The 18941-nt window shown below is 48.1% G+C and overlaps 1 long non-coding RNA gene across 2 annotated transcripts in view; it reads left to right on the top strand.

Annotated features, from left to right (window-relative positions):
- The window catches only part of LOC142271569 (uncharacterized), a 30138-nt gene extending 12367 nt beyond the window's left edge, over positions 1 to 17771 (top strand). For both annotated transcript variants that reach the window (XR_012736605.1, XR_012736606.1), the window contains exons 3-5: positions 2370 to 2443; positions 2535 to 2622; positions 16989 to 17771. This is a non-coding gene — a long non-coding RNA (uncharacterized LOC142271569). The remainder of the gene's footprint in view (positions 1 to 2369; positions 2444 to 2534; positions 2623 to 16988) is intronic.
- The last annotated feature ends 1170 nt before the right edge of the window (positions 17772 to 18941 follow it).

Raw genomic sequence — 18941 nt, 5'->3', positions numbered from 1 at the left:
GAGCCACAGGTGAGTACACACTCACACACACACACACACACACACACACACACACACTCTCTCACACACACGTCACACACACATCACATCCACACACTCACAACATCCTGGGATATCGCTTGCTTCTCGGCCGCGATACTGTGCTGTGAGCTTTCAGGACCTGCCGGAGGATCACATGGCCAGAAGCATGTGGTATCTCCGGATGTTGTGAGTATGAGCGCGTATGTGTAATATCGTCAATGTGTGTGTGCGTGAGTGTATGCGATCGGGTGGGTGTGAGTGTATGCGATCGGGTGGGTGGGTGTGAGTGTATGCGATCGGGTGGGTGTGTGTGTGAGTGTATACGATCAGATCTGTGAGTGTCGGCAGAGGAGCACGGCGTGCTGGAGGAGGCTGGGAGGAGAGAGGCTGATCCTGGGGAAGGCTGGGAGGGTGGAGGCTGAGAGAAGAGAGGCTGATGTTGTGGGGAGGCTGAGGCTGGGGTAGGCTGGGAGGGGAGATGCTGATGCTGGGGACAGAAAAGGCTGATGCTGCGGGCAGAGAGGCTGATGCTGCGGGCAGAGAGGCTGATGCTGCGGGCAGAGAGGCTGATGCTGCGGGCAGAGAGGCTGATGCTGCGGGCAGAGAGGCTGATGCTGCGGGCAGAGAGGCTGATGCTGCGGGCAGAGAGGCTGATGCTGCGGCCAGCATAGGGGATGGAGCACGTTTTGGAGTCTGCAGCATGGCGGATGGACCACGTTTGGGAGTGCGCAGCATGGCGGATGGACCACGTTTGGGAGTGCGCAGCATGGCGGATGGAGCACGTTTGGGAGTGCGCAGCATGGCGGATGGAGCACGTTTGGGAGTGCGCAGCATGGCGGATGGAGCACGTTTGGGAGTGCGCAGCATGGCGGATGGAGCACGTTTGGGAGTGCGCAGCATGGCGGATCGAGCACGTTTTGGAGTGCGCAGCATGGCGGATCGAGCACGTTTTGGAGTGCGCAGCATGGCGGATGGAGCACGTTTGGGAGTGCGCAGCATGGCGGATGGAGCACGTTTGGGAGTGCGCAGCATGGCGGATGGAGCACGTTTGGGAGTGCGCAGCAAGGCGGATGGAGCACGATGGGGAGTGCGCAGCATGGGAGATGGAGCACGTTTGGGAGTGCGCAGCATGGCGGATGGAGCACGATGGGGAGTGCGCAGCATGGGAGATGGAGCACGATGGGGGGTGCGCAGCATGGGGGATGGAGCACGATGGGGGGTGCGCAGCATGGGGGATGGAGCACGATGGGGGGTGCGCAGCATGGGAGATGGAGCACGTTTGGGAGTGCGCAGCATGGCGGATGGAGCACGTTTGGGAGTGCGCAGCATGGCGGATGGAGCACGATGGGGAGTGCGCAGCATGGGAGATGGAGCACGATGGGGGGTGCGCAGCATGGGGGATGGAGCACGATGGGGGGTGCGCAGCATGGGGGATGGAGCACGATGGGGGGTGCGCAGCTTAGGGGATGGAGCACGATGGGGGGTGCACACTCACACTTCTGGACCCTGAGAGCATCATAGGCTATGTTTTGAGGGGAAATTTTAAGCCCGCTCTTTACAGTTATTCGCCAAAAAACCTGCCTCCATTAAGGCGAATGGAGCTGGGAGCCACAGTGCAGCCAGAACTTCAGAAGAATGTGCTGCCACGCCCTTATATGGAATGTTGGCATGTCACAATGCAGCCAGGGAAAGAGGCACACACAGACAGGGAAAGAGGCAGACATAGACAGGGTAAGAGACAGACACAAAGAGACAGAGACAGACAGGGAAAGAAAGGGAAAGAGGCAGACAGGGAAAGAGGCAGACAGGGAAAGAGGCAGACAGGGAAAGAAAGGGAAACAGAGAGGCAGTTACTATCCTGGGCGTTAATACATTCTATTTATACATTCTATCCCGGGAATGTTACTACATTCTATTTTGTTAACAACAGTTATTAATCCGGGCGAAGCCGGGTAGTACAGCTAGTATGTGTGTGTGTGTGTGTGTGTGTGTGTGTGTGTGTGTGTGTGTGTGTGTGTGTGTGTGTGTGTGTGTGTGTGTGTGTGTATATATGTATGTATGTATGTATATGTATGTGTATATATATATATATATATATATATATATATATATATATATATATATATATATATATATATATTATATATGTATATATACTTTATTCCTCTGTGATCAACTAACCGTATTAACCCTTCGTCGTCCGGCTCGCCCACAGCGTATATGGTAAGCAGAATTATTCGTCACTCAGATATGGCGAATATCTGCGCTCCCAGCTGAAGATTTAGTAGTTGTAGCTTTGGATGTGACTGGAGGACGTTATAACGCAATGCTTTCTCTCTTTTCTTGAGTGCACGTTTCTTCTGAAATTCTCCATCCATATCGAGACCAGATATTTTCAGACGACTGCGGCGATAACAATAGTGTAGGTTGCGTCCTGACCCCCCATCCCCCCCTCACGATGCCCCTCAAATGGATCCGGGAATCCTCTTCATGGGTTTTTTGTATCTCTTTAGTGCGGAGGCGGCAGACTAGGCCCCTGAGATGACGCACCTGGACATCACTTATGATGAGATCCTGGAGCGACACTGCAAGAGTACCGAGGTGATTGCTGGGAGTAAGGAAAATTATTGAATGTTCTCAAATTCCACGGGGGAACACTATTCTCCTTAAGGAGACTTTGCAAGCCAGTCTGGCTGCCAGGTAAGGGGACTTATAGCTGCAATGCCCCTCTGGGAAATATTCAAATTGTCTCTCCAGTAAAGGAGACAAACTCTAGCACAGCGCCACCTATTGGAAGTAGCGATCCTAAAAGTCACAAGTGGATTTTTGACAATCCTTTGCAATATGACTCAGGATATATAAGCCAGATCAGAATCCCAATTTGCAGACACGGTGTTTCGGGGTGCTTGCCCCTCGTCAGTGCAAAGTATGGGGGTGTCTGATCTGGCTCATGAGAAAGCCCCTTACCTGGCAGCCAGACTGGCTTGCAAAGTCTCCTTAAGGAGAATAGTGTTCCCCCGTGGAATTTTAGGGGCATTGCAGCTATAAGTCCCCTTACCTGGCAGCCAGACTGGCTTGCAAAGTCTCCTTAAGGAGAATAGTGTTCCCCCGTGGTCCCTACATGGCTTTCTCATGAGCCAGATCAGACACCCCCATACTTTGCACTGACGAGGGGCAAGCACCCCGAAACACCGTGTCTGCAAATTGGGATTCTGATCTGGCTTATATATCCTGAGTCATATTGCAAAGGATTGTCAAAAATCCACTTGTGACTTTTAGGATCGCTACTTCCAATAGGTGGCGCTGTGCTAGAGTTTGTCTCCTTTACTGGAGAGACAATTTGAATATTTCCCAGAGGGGCATTGCAGCTATAAGTCCCCTTACCTGGCAGCCAGACTGGCTTGCAAAGTCTCCTTAAGGAGAATAGTGTTCCCCCGTGGAATTTTAGGGGCATTGCAGCTATAAGTCCCCTTACCTGGCAGCCAGACTGGCTTGCAAAGTCTCCTTAAGGAGAATAGTGTTCCCCCGTGGTCCCCACATGGCTTTCTCATGAGCCAGATCAGACACCCCCATACTTTGCACTGACGAGGGGCAAGCACCCCGAAACACCGTGTCTGCAAATTGGGATTCTGATCTGGCTTATATATCCTGAGTCATATTGCAAAGGATTGTCAAAAATCCACTTGTGACTTTTAGGATCGCTACTTCCAATAGGTGGCGCTGTGCTAGAGTTTGTCTCCTTTACTGGAGAGACAATTTGAATATTTCCCAGAGGGGCATTGCAGCTATAAGTCCCCTTACCTGGCAGCCAGACTGGCTTGCAAAGTCTCCTTAAGGAGAATAGTGTTCCCCCGTGGAATTTTAGGGGCATTGCAGCTATAAGTCCCCTTACCTGGCAGCCAGACTGGCTTGCAAAGTCTCCTTAAGGAGAATAGTGTTCCCCCGTGGTCCCCACATGGCTTTCTCATGAGCCAGATCAGACACCCCCATACTTTGCACTGACGAGGGGCAAGCACCCCGAAACACCGTGTCTGCAAATTGGGATTCTGATCTGGCTTATATATCCTGAGTCATATTGCAAAGGATTGTCAAAAATCCACTTGTGACTTTTAGGATCGCTACTTCCAATAGGTGGCGCTGTGCTAGAGTTTGTCTCCTTTACTGGAGAGACAATTTGAATATTTCCCAGAGGGGCATTGCAGCTATAAGTCCCCTTACCTGGCAGCCAGACTGGCTTGCAAAGTCTCCTTAAGGAGAATAGTGTTCCCCCGTGGAATTTTAGGGGCATTGCAGCTATAAGTCCCCTTACCTGGCAGCCAGACTGGCTTGCAAAGTCTCCTTAAGGAGAATAGTGTTCCCCCGTGGTCCCCACATGGCTTTCTCATGAGCCAGATCAGACACCCCCATACTTTGCACTGACGAGGGGCAAGCACCCCGAAACACCGTGTCTGCAAATTGGGATTCTGATCTGGCTTATATATCCTGAGTCATATTGCAAAGGATTGTCAAAAATCCACTTGTGACTTTTAGGATCGCTACTTCCAATAGGTGGCGCTGTGCTAGAGTTTGTCTCCTTTACTGGAGAGACAATTTGAATATTTCCCAGAGGGGCATTGCAGCTATAAGTCCCCTTACCTGGCAGCCAGACTGGCTTGCAAAGTCTCCTTAAGGAGAATAGTGTTCCCCCGTGGAATTTTAGGGGCATTGCAGCTATAAGTCCCCTTACCTGGCAGCCAGACTGGCTTGCAAAGTCTCCTTAAGGAGAATAGTGTTCCCCCGTGGTCCCCACATGGCTTTCTCATGAGCCAGATCAGACACCCCCATACTTTGCACTGACGAGGGGCAAGCACCCCGAAACACCGTGTCTGCAAATTGGGATTCTGATCTGGCTTATATATCCTGAGTCATATTGCAAAGGATTGTCAAAAATCCACTTGTGACTTTTAGGATCGCTACTTCCAATAGGTGGCGCTGTGCTAGAGTTTGTCTCCTTTACTGGAGAGACAATTTGAATATTTCCCAGAGGGGCATTGCAGCTATAAGTCCCCTTACCTGGCAGCCAGACTGGCTTGCAAAGTCTCCTTAAGGAGAATAGTGTTCCCCCGTGGAATTTTAGGGGCATTGCAGCTATAAGTCCCCTTACCTGGCAGCCAGACTGGCTTGCAAAGTCTCCTTAAGGAGAATAGTGTTCCCCCGTGGTCCCCACATGGCTTTCTCATGAGCCAGATCAGACACCCCCATACTTTGCACTGACGAGGGGCAAGCACCCCGAAACACCGTGTCTGCAAATTGGGATTCTGATCTGGCTTATATATCCTGAGTCATATTGCAAAGGATTGTCAAAAATCCACTTGTGACTTTTAGGATCGCTACTTCCAATAGGTGGCGCTGTGCTAGAGTTTGTCTCCTTTACTGGAGAGACAATTTGAATATTTCCCAGAGGGGCATTGCAGCTATAAGTCCCCTTACCTGGCAGCCAGACTGGCTTGCAAAGTCTCCTTAAGGAGAATAGTGTTCCCCCGTGGAATTTTAGGGGCATTGCAGCTATAAGTCCCCTTACCTGGCAGCCAGACTGGCTTGCAAAGTCTCCTTAAGGAGAATAGTGTTCCCCCGTGGTCCCCACATGGCTTTCTCATGAGCCAGATCAGACACCCCCATACTTTGCACTGACGAGGGGCAAGCACCCCGAAACACCGTGTCTGCAAATTGGGATTCTGATCTGGCTTATATATCCTGAGTCATATTGCAAAGGATTGTCAAAAATCCACTTGTGACTTTTAGGATCGCTACTTCCAATAGGTGGCGCTGTGCTAGAGTTTGTCTCCTTTACTGGAGAGACAATTTGAATATTTCCCAGAGGGGCATTGCAGCTATAAGTCCCCTTACCTGGCAGCCAGACTGGCTTGCAAAGTCTCCTTAAGGAGAATAGTGTTCCCCCGTGGAATTTTAGGGGCATTGCAGCTATAAGTCCCCTTACCTGGCAGCCAGACTGGCTTGCAAAGTCTCCTTAAGGAGAATAGTGTTCCCCCGTGGTCCCCACATGGCTTTCTCATGAGCCAGATCAGACACCCCCATACTTTGCACTGACGAGGGGCAAGCACCCCGAAACACCGTGTCTGCAAATTGGGATTCTGATCTGGCTTATATATCCTGAGTCATATTGCAAAGGATTGTCAAAAATCCACTTGTGACTTTTAGGATCGCTACTTCCAATAGGTGGCGCTGTGCTAGAGTTTGTCTCCTTTACTGGAGAGACAATTTGAATATTTCCCAGAGGGGCATTGCAGCTATAAGTCCCCTTACCTGGCAGCCAGACTGGCTTGCAAAGTCTCCTTAAGGAGAATAGTGTTCCCCCGTGGAATTTTAGGGGCATTGCAGCTATAAGTCCCCTTACCTGGCAGCCAGACTGGCTTGCAAAGTCTCCTTAAGGAGAATAGTGTTCCCCCGTGGTCCCCACATGGCTTTCTCATGAGCCAGATCAGACACCCCCATACTTTGCACTGACGAGGGGCAAGCACCCCGAAACACCGTGTCTGCAAATTGGGATTCTGATCTGGCTTATATATCCTGAGTCATATTGCAAAGGATTGTCAAAAATCCACTTGTGACTTTTAGGATCGCTACTTCCAATAGGTGGCGCTGTGCTAGAGTTTGTCTCCTTTACTGGAGAGACAATTTGAATATTTCCCAGAGGGGCATTGCAGCTATAAGTCCCCTTACCTGGCAGCCAGACTGGCTTGCAAAGTCTCCTTAAGGAGAATAGTGTTCCCCCGTGGAATTTTAGGGGCATTGCAGCTATAAGTCCCCTTACCTGGCAGCCAGACTGGCTTGCAAAGTCTCCTTAAGGAGAATAGTGTTCCCCCGTGGTCCCCACATGGCTTTCTCATGAGCCAGATCAGACACCCCCATACTTTGCACTGACGAGGGGCAAGCACCCCGAAACACCGTGTCTGCAAATTGGGATTCTGATCTGGCTTATATATCCTGAGTCATATTGCAAAGGATTGTCAAAAATCCACTTGTGACTTTTAGGATCGCTACTTCCAATAGGTGGCGCTGTGCTAGAGTTTGTCTCCTTTACTGGAGAGACAATTTGAATATTTCCCAGAGGGGCATTGCAGCTATAAGTCCCCTTACCTGGCAGCCAGACTGGCTTGCAAAGTCTCCTTAAGGAGAATAGTGTTCCCCCGTGGAATTTTAGGGGCATTGCAGCTATAAGTCCCCTTACCTGGCAGCCAGACTGGCTTGCAAAGTCTCCTTAAGGAGAATAGTGTTCCCCCGTGGTCCCCACATGGCTTTCTCATGAGCCAGATCAGACACCCCCATACTTTGCACTGACGAGGGGCAAGCACCCCGAAACACCGTGTCTGCAAATTGGGATTCTGATCTGGCTTATATATCCTGAGTCATATTGCAAAGGATTGTCAAAAATCCACTTGTGACTTTTAGGATCGCTACTTCCAATAGGTGGCGCTGTGCTAGAGTTTGTCTCCTTTACTGGAGAGACAATTTGAATATTTCCCAGAGGGGCATTGCAGCTATAAGTCCCCTTACCTGGCAGCCAGACTGGCTTGCAAAGTCTCCTTAAGGAGAATAGTGTTCCCCCGTGGAATTTTAGGGGCATTGCAGCTATAAGTCCCCTTACCTGGCAGCCAGACTGGCTTGCAAAGTCTCCTTAAGGAGAATAGTGTTCCCCCGTGGTCCCCACATGGCTTTCTCATGAGCCAGATCAGACACCCCCATACTTTGCACTGACGAGGGGCAAGCACCCCGAAACACCGTGTCTGCAAATTGGGATTCTGATCTGGCTTATATATCCTGAGTCATATTGCAAAGGATTGTCAAAAATCCACTTGTGACTTTTAGGATCGCTACTTCCAATAGGTGGCGCTGTGCTAGAGTTTGTCTCCTTTACTGGAGAGACAATTTGAATATTTCCCAGAGGGGCATTGCAGCTATAAGTCCCCTTACCTGGCAGCCAGACTGGCTTGCAAAGTCTCCTTAAGGAGAATAGTGTTCCCCCGTGGAATTTTAGGGGCATTGCAGCTATAAGTCCCCTTACCTGGCAGCCAGACTGGCTTGCAAAGTCTCCTTAAGGAGAATAGTGTTCCCCCGTGGTCCCTACATGGCTTTCTCATGAGCCAGATCAGACACCCCCATACTTTGCACTGACGAGGGGCAAGCACCCCGAAACACCGTGTCTGCAAATTGGGATTCTGATCTGGCTTATATATCCTGAGTCATATTGCAAAGGATTGTCAAAAATCCACTTGTGACTTTTAGGATCGCTACTTCCAATAGGTGGCGCTGTGCTAGAGTTTGTCTCCTTTACTGGAGAGACAATTTGAATATTTCCCAGAGGGGCATTGCAGCTATAAGTCCCCTTACCTGGCAGCCAGACTGGCTTGCAAAGTCTCCTTAAGGAGAATAGTGTTCCCCCGTGGAATTTTAGGGGCATTGCAGCTATAAGTCCCCTTACCTGGCAGCCAGACTGGCTTGCAAAGTCTCCTTAAGGAGAATAGTGTTCCCCCGTGGTCCCCACATGGCTTTCTCATGAGCCAGATCAGACACCCCCATACTTTGCACTGACGAGGGGCAAGCACCCCGAAACACCGTGTCTGCAAATTGGGATTCTGATCTGGCTTATATATCCTGAGTCATATTGCAAAGGATTGTCAAAAATCCACTTGTGACTTTTAGGATCGCTACTTCCAATAGGTGGCGCTGTGCTAGAGTTTGTCTCCTTTACTGGAGAGACAATTTGAATATTTCCCAGAGGGGCATTGCAGCTATAAGTCCCCTTACCTGGCAGCCAGACTGGCTTGCAAAGTCTCCTTAAGGAGAATAGTGTTCCCCCGTGGAATTTTAGGGGCATTGCAGCTATAAGTCCCCTTACCTGGCAGCCAGACTGGCTTGCAAAGTCTCCTTAAGGAGAATAGTGTTCCCCCGTGGTCCCTACATGGCTTTCTCATGAGCCAGATCAGACACCCCCATACTTTGCACTGACGAGGGGCAAGCACCCCGAAACACCGTGTCTGCAAATTGGGATTCTGATCTGGCTTATATATCCTGAGTCATATTGCAAAGGATTGTCAAAAATCCACTTGTGACTTTTAGGATCGCTACTTCCAATAGGTGGCGCTGTGCTAGAGTTTGTCTCCTTTACTGGAGAGACAATTTGAATATTTCCCAGAGGGGCATTGCAGCTATAAGTCCCCTTACCTGGCAGCCAGACTGGCTTGCAAAGTCTCCTTAAGGAGAATAGTGTTCCCCCGTGGAATTTTAGGGGCATTGCAGCTATAAGTCCCCTTACCTGGCAGCCAGACTGGCTTGCAAAGTCTCCTTAAGGAGAATAGTGTTCCCCCGTGGTCCCCACATGGCTTTCTCATGAGCCAGATCAGACACCCCCATACTTTGCACTGACGAGGGGCAAGCACCCCGAAACACCGTGTCTGCAAATTGGGATTCTGATCTGGCTTATATATCCTGAGTCATATTGCAAAGGATTGTCAAAAATCCACTTGTGACTTTTAGGATCGCTACTTCCAATAGGTGGCGCTGTGCTAGAGTTTGTCTCCTTTACTGGAGAGACAATTTGAATATTTCCCAGAGGGGCATTGCAGCTATAAGTCCCCTTACCTGGCAGCCAGACTGGCTTGCAAAGTCTCCTTAAGGAGAATAGTGTTCCCCCGTGGAAATTTTAGGGGCATTGCAGCTATAAGTCCCCTTACCTGGCAGCCAGACTGGCTTGCAAAGTCTCCTTAAGGAGAATAGTGTTCCCCCGTGGTCCCCACATGGCTTTCTCATGAGCCAGATCAGACACCCCCATACTTTGCACTGACGAGGGGCAAGCACCCCGAAACACCGTGTCTGCAAATTGGGATTCTGATCTGGCTTATATATCCTGAGTCATATTGCAAAGGATTGTCAAAAATCCACTTGTGACTTTTAGGATCGCTACTTCCAATAGGTGGCGCTGTGCTAGAGTTTGTCTCCTTTACTGGAGAGACAATTTGAATATTTCCCAGAGGGGCATTGCAGCTATAAGTCCCCTTACCTGGCAGCCAGACTGGCTTGCAAAGTCTCCTTAAGGAGAATAGTGTTCCCCCGTGGAATTTTAGGGGCATTGCAGCTATAAGTCCCCTTACCTGGCAGCCAGACTGGCTTGCAAAGTCTCCTTAAGGAGAATAGTGTTCCCCCGTGGTCCCCACATGGCTTTCTCATGAGCCAGATCAGACACCCCCATACTTTGCACTGACGAGGGGCAAGCACCCCGAAACACCGTGTCTGCAAATTGGGATTCTGATCTGGCTTATATATCCTGAGTCATATTGCAAAGGATTGTCAAAAATCCACTTGTGACTTTTAGGATCGCTACTTCCAATAGGTGGCGCTGTGCTAGAGTTTGTCTCCTTTACTGGAGAGACAATTTGAATATTTCCCAGAGGGGCATTGCAGCTATAAGTCCCCTTACCTGGCAGCCAGACTGGCTTGCAAAGTCTCCTTAAGGAGAATAGTGTTCCCCCGTGGAATTTTAGGGGCATTGCAGCTATAAGTCCCCTTACCTGGCAGCCAGACTGGCTTGCAAAGTCTCCTTAAGGAGAATAGTGTTCCCCCGTGGTCCCCACATGGCTTTCTCATGAGCCAGATCAGACACCCCCATACTTTGCACTGACGAGGGGCAAGCACCCCGAAACACCGTGTCTGCAAATTGGGATTCTGATCTGGCTTATATATCCTGAGTCATATTGCAAAGGATTGTCAAAAATCCACTTGTGACTTTTAGGATCGCTACTTCCAATAGGTGGCGCTGTGCTAGAGTTTGTCTCCTTTACTGGAGAGACAATTTGAATGTTCTCAGTGAGAGGAACAAAATTATAATCTTGTGATACCTTTTTAATGGCTAACAAATAAAATGAAGTGATTTTACAAAGCAAGCTTTCGAGACATCTCAGGTCCCTTCATCAGGCATGGTCTGACAAAATACCTTAAGAAACACAAATATATGCACAAACAGAGCAGAAGGATGGCATAATAAAAGACATTTAAAGAAACACTGATCTTAGAAAGTGAATCCTTAATTAGCTTTGCTTAGTGGTGTGAGTTTTATTGTCCCAGTATCCATGTAGGATCAGAGGTCTGGTGAGTCTCTGGAATAGACTCCTCAGATTTTGTAATGGGCCATAAATCCTTCTGACAGGTTGAGTCCTGTGTCCACAGAGTTCAACATTTTAATGAATTTGTATTCCCAGACCCTGCGATGGCTCTGTGATCTGAAGTTGCCTTTTAATATGACAACTTTCATATGGTTTATGTTGTGTCCTGAAGCACAAATGTTTGGCCACAGGTAAATGGATTTTTTTTGTCTGTAATTGTGTGGCGATGAGATCTCATCCTTGCTCTCAGTCTCTGTCCTGTTTCTCCAACATAGAGACCCCCAATAGGACATATAGTGAACAGGATTAAGTACACCACGTTGGAAGAGGAACATGTGAATGTCCCAGGAATTTTGTAGTTCTTCTGTGTGTTAGGGATCTGTATCCAGTCTTTGGTCTCTACATGAATGCAGGTTTTGCAGCTCTTTACATTGCAAGGATAAGTTCCTCTTGGTGTGTCTGAGGGCATAGAACTTCGGATCATGATGCTCCTTAAATTAGGAGGTTGCCTGTACCACAACAATGGAGGATCTTTTGAATATTATTTTTAACCGGTTATCCATGTGTAGAATGTGGTAAAGTTTCTTGGCCGTTCTTCTCAGTACCTCAAGCTGTGGGTTGTATGTCACCACCAGAGGTACTCAACTATTTTCCTCTTTTTGTTTGTATTGAAGCAGTTCACTTCTAGGGGTCCTTGTTGCTCTAATGATCTGAACTTCTATGGAGGTGGGGTGGTAGCCTTGGTTTAGAAATGTGTTTTTAAGATGGGTTAAGTGTTCATCCCTGTCTGCAGGGCTGGAACAGATACAATTATATCTGAGGGCCTGGCCGTAGACGAAAATGAGATCTCACCGCCACACAATTACAGACAAAATCCATTTACCTGTGGCCAAACATTTCTGTGCTTCTGGACACAACATAAACCATATGAAAGTTGTCATATTAAAAGGCAACTTCAGATCACAGAGCCATCGCAGGGTCTGGGAATACAAATTCATTAAAATGTTGAACTCTGGACACAGGACTCAACATCTGGACTCTGGACAGCATACTGTATCTTGCTGCACGTTGTGCAATATGGTAGGTGACACATTTGCACAAGCATCTGTGATACGTCGTCGTAGGTCCTGCAATGTTGGTGGAGGGGTCGCATACACATGTTTGATGTGACCTCACAGAGAGAAGTTCAATGGGGTCAGGTCAGGTCAGGTGAGCGTGGAGGCCACTCCACGCAGCCACCGTACCCAATGACTTGTAGGAAGGTCTCCATGAGGTATCCTTTCATATCCGCAGCCTTGAGAGTTTTACACGTTCTAATCATAGCATTTCTGTATGCAAGATGTCGATTCGTATTGAATTGATTCCCTACAACTTTGTAATTCACTTTTTTTCTCTATCTCGTTCAGTTTTCGCAATAAAAATGCTAACTCCGATGTTTTCCATCAGGTGGCGCTATAGGTGGTTTCACTGGGTAGCTACTTTACTATACCTAGACACCACTTCTATGCCTATAGCTGCCGCCGTTTTGAAGTTAATGGCGGTGGATAGAATATGGGTTGATACACTGAATACAGCATTCTAACATGCTGTATATAAGAACCCAGGCAGCTGTGAATATAAAAATTACTTTATATACTTTATAATACTCACTTAACGGCCGGTGCGGAGGAGTTGGGTCATATGGGCGTCTCCGGTGCCGGCGCCTCCTGTTTCGGCCATCTTTGTCCTCCTTCTTTTGAAGCTTGGGGTGCATGACACGTCCTACGTCATACACACTCGCCGGCATTGAGGTTCTGCACAGGTGCACTTTGATCTGCCCTGAGCGGGGCAGATCAAAGTATTGTAGTGCGCCTGCGTGGGACCGGCGAGTGTGTATGACGTAGGACGCATCATGCACACAGGCTTCAGAAGAAGGAGGACGAAGATAGCGAAAGAGGAGGCGCCACCACCGGTGAACGGAGACGCCCATATGACCCAACTCCACCGCAGAGACCGTTTAGGTAAGTATTATAAAGTCATTTTTATGTTATCCACAGCGGCCTGGGTTCTTATATACAGCATGTTACAATGCTGTATATAAGAGCCTAGTAGTGGTGGCCGCAGCTTATAGGCCCCAAATCTGCTGAAAGGTTCCCTTTAAACTCTAGAATCATTACACATGGCAATGGGCTCTAGGTTACAGGCTCCGATTTCTCATTGCCTTTGTGCCTGTTTTTTTTTGTCTACCTTTTGTGTGTTTTGTGCATTTTCTGTTGGCATCTAATTCATTTTTCTATTTGTGCCTTTATTGAAGTTTGTCTTTATCTTTGCTCGTTTGATTGTTTTGTTCTTTTCTGCTTTGTGGGCAGAGTCTAGCAAACACAAATGTTTGAGACTGATTAATTAATTAATTAAAGCACCACTCTAGCACAGTCTCTGCGGGTTCAAGGTTTCGTTTACTCACAGTCCTGGTTTACCCGGGAGATGCCAGTCTCCGTCGTGATGGGCAACAGTCGATCTCGGATCCGTTGGAGGTCAGAACCAGTACAGTGGATGGTGGGCCCTTCTTACTTGCACTTGGTGTTGGATCCCCGTGGCCTGAAGCTTCTTGGGGACCCCGGTTCTTGAAAAGTGTTTACTCCCATCCCGTATGCAGGTGCCACGGGTCCGTTGTGGGGCCTGCCTTGGAACACGACCCCGCACCCTGTGTAGCACTGTGCTCTGGGAACTGTGGGGGCCAGAGGGACATGCAATCCCCTGGCCTGCAGAATGATCCACCCTATGATTCTGCACCCTTCTCAGCGCCGGTCCCGAGGGAGCAATCAAGCTCTCCCCTCGGTGACCGTATTGACTCCTGCGTCCCACCAGAGCCACAGGTAAATCCCGACTGCTCTTTTCCTCTCCTGCTGGAGAACTCGCTGACTGTTATGTTGCTCCTGACTCCCCCTGGTAGCTGTCCCTCCCCCGGTTCTCTGTCGCTAGTGGGTGGCTTCCCCCCATGTTTAGTGACTGCCTTAAGACCCTACCCCGTCCCCAGTGGAGAGGCCAACCTGGTTGTGTGGATGATTTGGTGTGTGGTGGAACCAGTACCAACTTCCTCTAGATCCAGGGTGAGTACTGCACCTTAAGTGAGGTGCAGTACCCTGTGGCAACTGAAGCCTCAGGGGTGTCACAATAACATGATTTACAACAGCCAGCATCATCGGCAGCCTGATACAAAGCTGTGCATGCATATGGCTTTGTACTTCAGAGCATTGAGCTTTTGTGACGCCAGGTGTATGAGTCCCGGCTTCATAGAGACTCACTGCGCATGATGGGAAGTTGTCCGTTGTCCGTACTACACCTCTCGGAAGCCGGGACATATACACCCGGCATCAGAGTAGTGCACATGACTGGAAGTGCGGACAACTTCCGATCATGCGCAGTGAGTCTCTCTGAAGCCAAGACACACACACACTTCGGCATCACAAAAGCTAAATGCTGAGCGGTACAAAGCCGTGTGCACACGCTGAGGGAAGGGAAATAACAAAAACAGACATTAACGCATTACTCAAATCCTGAAGGCTGTGTAGGTCAATAATACAAATTGACCATTAAAGAGCAGGATATGAAAATACATAACCGTAATTGTCCATGCTGAGCGTAGCAATCCAGTTATAAAAGTTAACAAAGAAGGAAGAAGAATAAAGAGAAAAGCAAAAAAAAATAGAAAAGCAAAAGAAGAAAAGAGGATAGGGTAAGGGAAGGGAGGGAACACAATAGAGATAGGTGTTCAAAAGGTGTGACCCAAAGAGTGCAGGTCAGATCTCCCCGATAAACACCAGCTAGCCATTCAACAAATTAAAATCCATCCACTAAAACCAGGTTTGTAGGTTCATAGAAGAGAGTTCCTCCATTAACATCACCTCATTTATTTTAGTAAACCAGAGGGAGACTGCCACAGCGGTATCTTTCCTTCAGAGCAGAGGGATGCACTCTCTTGTAGTCACAATTAAATGTCTTAATATCGAATACCTGTATGCTTTTAGAGGGATGTCACATTCATAGATAAGACCGAGAGCTGGGTTCAGGTCTGAAATGAGATTTGTGAGTTCACGAATCACTTGCTGCTCTTTCCCCCAAAAAAGAAAAAGAAACGTGCAGGACCAAAAAATGTGTAACATATCACCCTCCTCCTCCCCACATCTCCAACATAAGGGACACAGGGGACTAGCTTTTGGAAAGATTGAGTGTAGGCGAGTGGGGACCCTATATCACCGAGAGAGTATTTTCTACCTGGCCTCATCATGTAAACAGGAACATATAGGTAAGTTATGCATTAAGGTGAAGATACGTCTCCAATGATTCTTGGTCAGAGAGAGCCCAAATCTCCTTCCAATTGGGTTTGAAAATTGGTGTTAGGTTGGTCTCGATTAGCAAGTATTATTGGAAGAATAAAGTGTGTCTTAATGGGCCCATGTCCAAACACGGAATCTCAAAAGGTGTCTTGTTGTTATTATAATAAAGTCTAAAAGGGAATGAATGGAAACAGTGGGAAAGCTGACCAACTCTCCAGGTTCTAAGGGATAAGGGAATAGAAAGGCCAAGATGGTATTTCTTTAAAGGCCAAATAAATCTCTGAAGTCGGGCAACGCTATCACTCCTGATATTTTAGAATAATAGAATATGGTTCTGCTCCTACAGTACTGGGCTTACCAGACCATATGAACATGGTTTCAATGGAAGCAAGACACCTGAAGAAGGACAAGGGAACCCTAATCAGAAGAGCTTGAAAGACATACAGAATCCGAAGAAGGATGTTAATTTTAAAGATTGTACTTCTACCACACATGTAAAAGCAATCCTTGTCCATCTTGAGTCTTCGTGTACCAATTGGAGAAGTTTGGGGAAATAAAGAGATTATGTCAGGCTTATGTCTCTTGGTAATAGTATCTCTAAATATTTAATAGCTAAATTGCGACATTTAAATTCTTTAGTTTTACTTCACTATGTTTATAGGAGACAGAGCATATTCCAGAAGAAATCGTCACTACTATAGTGCGGGAAGAGGGAAACCAAGGAAAAAATTGTGAAAACATACCCTGCTGTAACTAAATAAAAGCATAGTGCATATAAACATAGGGTACTTGGTAAACACTGTTTTTGATCAAAAAAAGCATAAAGCTATCCCACCAAACGTCAAGGTGTACCCAGTTGGGATAGTACCTACACTCTCTAATATTAAAACCTTACCATGGGTCTAAAATAGGCCTCAATGTGGCTAAGGGCTGAGAGTAACCGGGTCCCAACAGGACACACACAGTCAGGGGGATTCACAGAATTAAATGTCCTTGGTTTTTCCTTGGTTTCTCTTTGTCTCATACTCCGGCTCTCATACTCCGGCTCACTTTTTTGTTTTTATGTAGTTTTTTTGTATTCAGTACAAACAGGGAGTGGCCCCCTTCTCAGCGAGCTGGACATTTAATTCTGTGAATCCCCCTGACTGTGTGTGTCCTGTTGGGACCCGGTCACTCTCAGCCCTTAGCCACATTGAGGCCTATTTTAGACCCATGGTAAGGTTTTAATATTAGAGAGTGTAGGTACTATCCCAACTGGGTACACCTTGATGTTTGGTGGGATAGCTTTATGCTTTTTTTGATCAAAAACAGTGTTTACTAAGTACCCTATGTTTATATGCACTATGCTTTTATTTAGTTACAGCAGGGTATGTTTTCACAATTTTTTCCTTGGTTTCTCTTTGTCTCATGGCCAGTGTGAACATGGTCTCACAAGTTCCATGTATACCATCTCATACTCCGGCTCACTTTTTTGTTTTTTTTTGTTTTTATATAGTGCGGGAAGAACCTGTCTCAGAAAAAGGCAGCACAAATATAGACGAGGAAGAGGAAACCCTCTGCTGCGCCTGGCCCCGCATTCCTGCAAGAAGGATGAGAAGAGCAAGGGCCAGGATCTCCTCCTTTATAAACACTCTGTTAAGGTAAGAAAAGGTAAGTATACATAAAGGATAAGTACAGAAAAGAAGCACAAGTATAAGTAAGAAAGGATAAGTATAGGTAACAAAAGAGAAATATAGAGGCGTTATAGGTTATTAAAACAAAAAAAGCAAGTAAAAATAGGCAAATAAAGGTAAGAAAGGATCTAGGTAAGAAAATTATAAATGTAGATGAATATAAAAAAAAACGGATACATTTTATACAAGTATAGGTAAGAAAAGTTAAAGGAGTTGTCCGTCATTAGCTTAACAAAATTTTTTGAGTTTATCTGTGCTGTATTGTCATATAAATCACACTTACATTATTTTTTGTTTTCTAACTTTTGTTCCTCTTGAATTATCCCTTTATTCTCTGCAGCACCTTGTTTACATTCAGATCCAGCAAACATGACCACTTCCTGTGCAAAACCTCAGTCAGAGCTGTCACCACCCACCCCAGTGTCCAGCCCCATCCTCTGCCCGCCCCCAGCACACACATTCCCTGTCAGTATTCTTCCCCAGCACCTGACCTGGTATCACTACAGCATTGCAAATAACAGCCCCACATCGGGCTCTGCACCGCACACATATGGCTCTGCACCGCACACGCACACATATGGCTCTGCACCGCACACGCATGGCTCTGTACCGCACACGCACACATATGGCTCTGTACCGCACACATATGGCTCTGCACCGCACACATATGGCTCTGCACTGCACACGCATGGCTGTGCACCGAACACGCACACATATGGCTCTGCACCGCACACACACATATGGCTCTGCACCGCACACGCACACATATGGCTCTGCACCGAACACGCATGGCTCTGCACCAAACACGCACACATATGGCTCTGCACACGCACACATATGGCTCTGCACACGCACACATATGGCTCTGCACACCCACACATATGGCTCTGCACCGCACACATATGGCTCTGTACCGCACATGCGCACATATGGCTCTGTACCGCACACGCACACATATGGCTCTGCAGACGCACACATATGGCTCTGCACATGCACACATATGGCTCTGCACCGCACACATATGGCTCTGTACCGCACACGCACACACATGGCTCTGCACCGCACACATATGGCTCTGCACCGCACACGCACACATATGGCTCTGCACCGCACACGCATGGCTCTGTACCGCACACGCACACATATGGCTCTGTACCGCACACATATGGCTCTGCACACGCACACATATGGCTCTGCACACGCACACATATGGCTCTGCACACGCACACATATGGCTCTGCACACGCACACATATGGCTCTGCACCCCCCACCCCCCCATAGGGAACACATGTAGGGAGTACATACTCACCCGTCCTCGGTCCCCGCCGCTCCTGCACGTTCGCCAGCTGTCTGTGCTCTGGACATATCAGCACAGTAGTGACGTCACCGCTGTGCTGAAGAGAGCACAGACAGCGGGAGGGACAGTGATGAGAAGCAGCGCTGCGCTGCTTCTCATCAGCACTTTCAAATGTACCGGCATCTGTGATCTGTGATGCCGGTACATTTGAATGTGTGATCCTGAGCAGGGGGCCCGGTGCTGGCGCTGACACCACGGCAGCCGCCGCCAGGCCCCTCCCCCAGGTCACGGACCCCACAGCAGTGCAGGGGGAGGTTACTGGAGAGTAAAAGAGGTGCGGGGGAATGTGTGGGAGGGTGCAGGGAAGGGGGCGGGGCTCATCGCACTGTACCCGCCCAGCAGGGAGGCGACATGCTGTTCCACATTTGCATGTCAACATGGCCCTGCCCATGTTGACATGAAATGACCGGAAGCAGC

The sequence above is a fragment of the Anomaloglossus baeobatrachus genome, unplaced genomic scaffold (genome assembly GCF_048569485.1).
Source record: "Anomaloglossus baeobatrachus isolate aAnoBae1 unplaced genomic scaffold, aAnoBae1.hap1 Scaffold_3374, whole genome shotgun sequence".
Classification (NCBI taxonomy): Eukaryota; Metazoa; Chordata; class Amphibia; order Anura; family Aromobatidae; genus Anomaloglossus; species Anomaloglossus baeobatrachus.
Note: the sequence above shows the minus strand (reverse complement) of the source record. Positions and strands in the feature narration are given on the sequence as shown.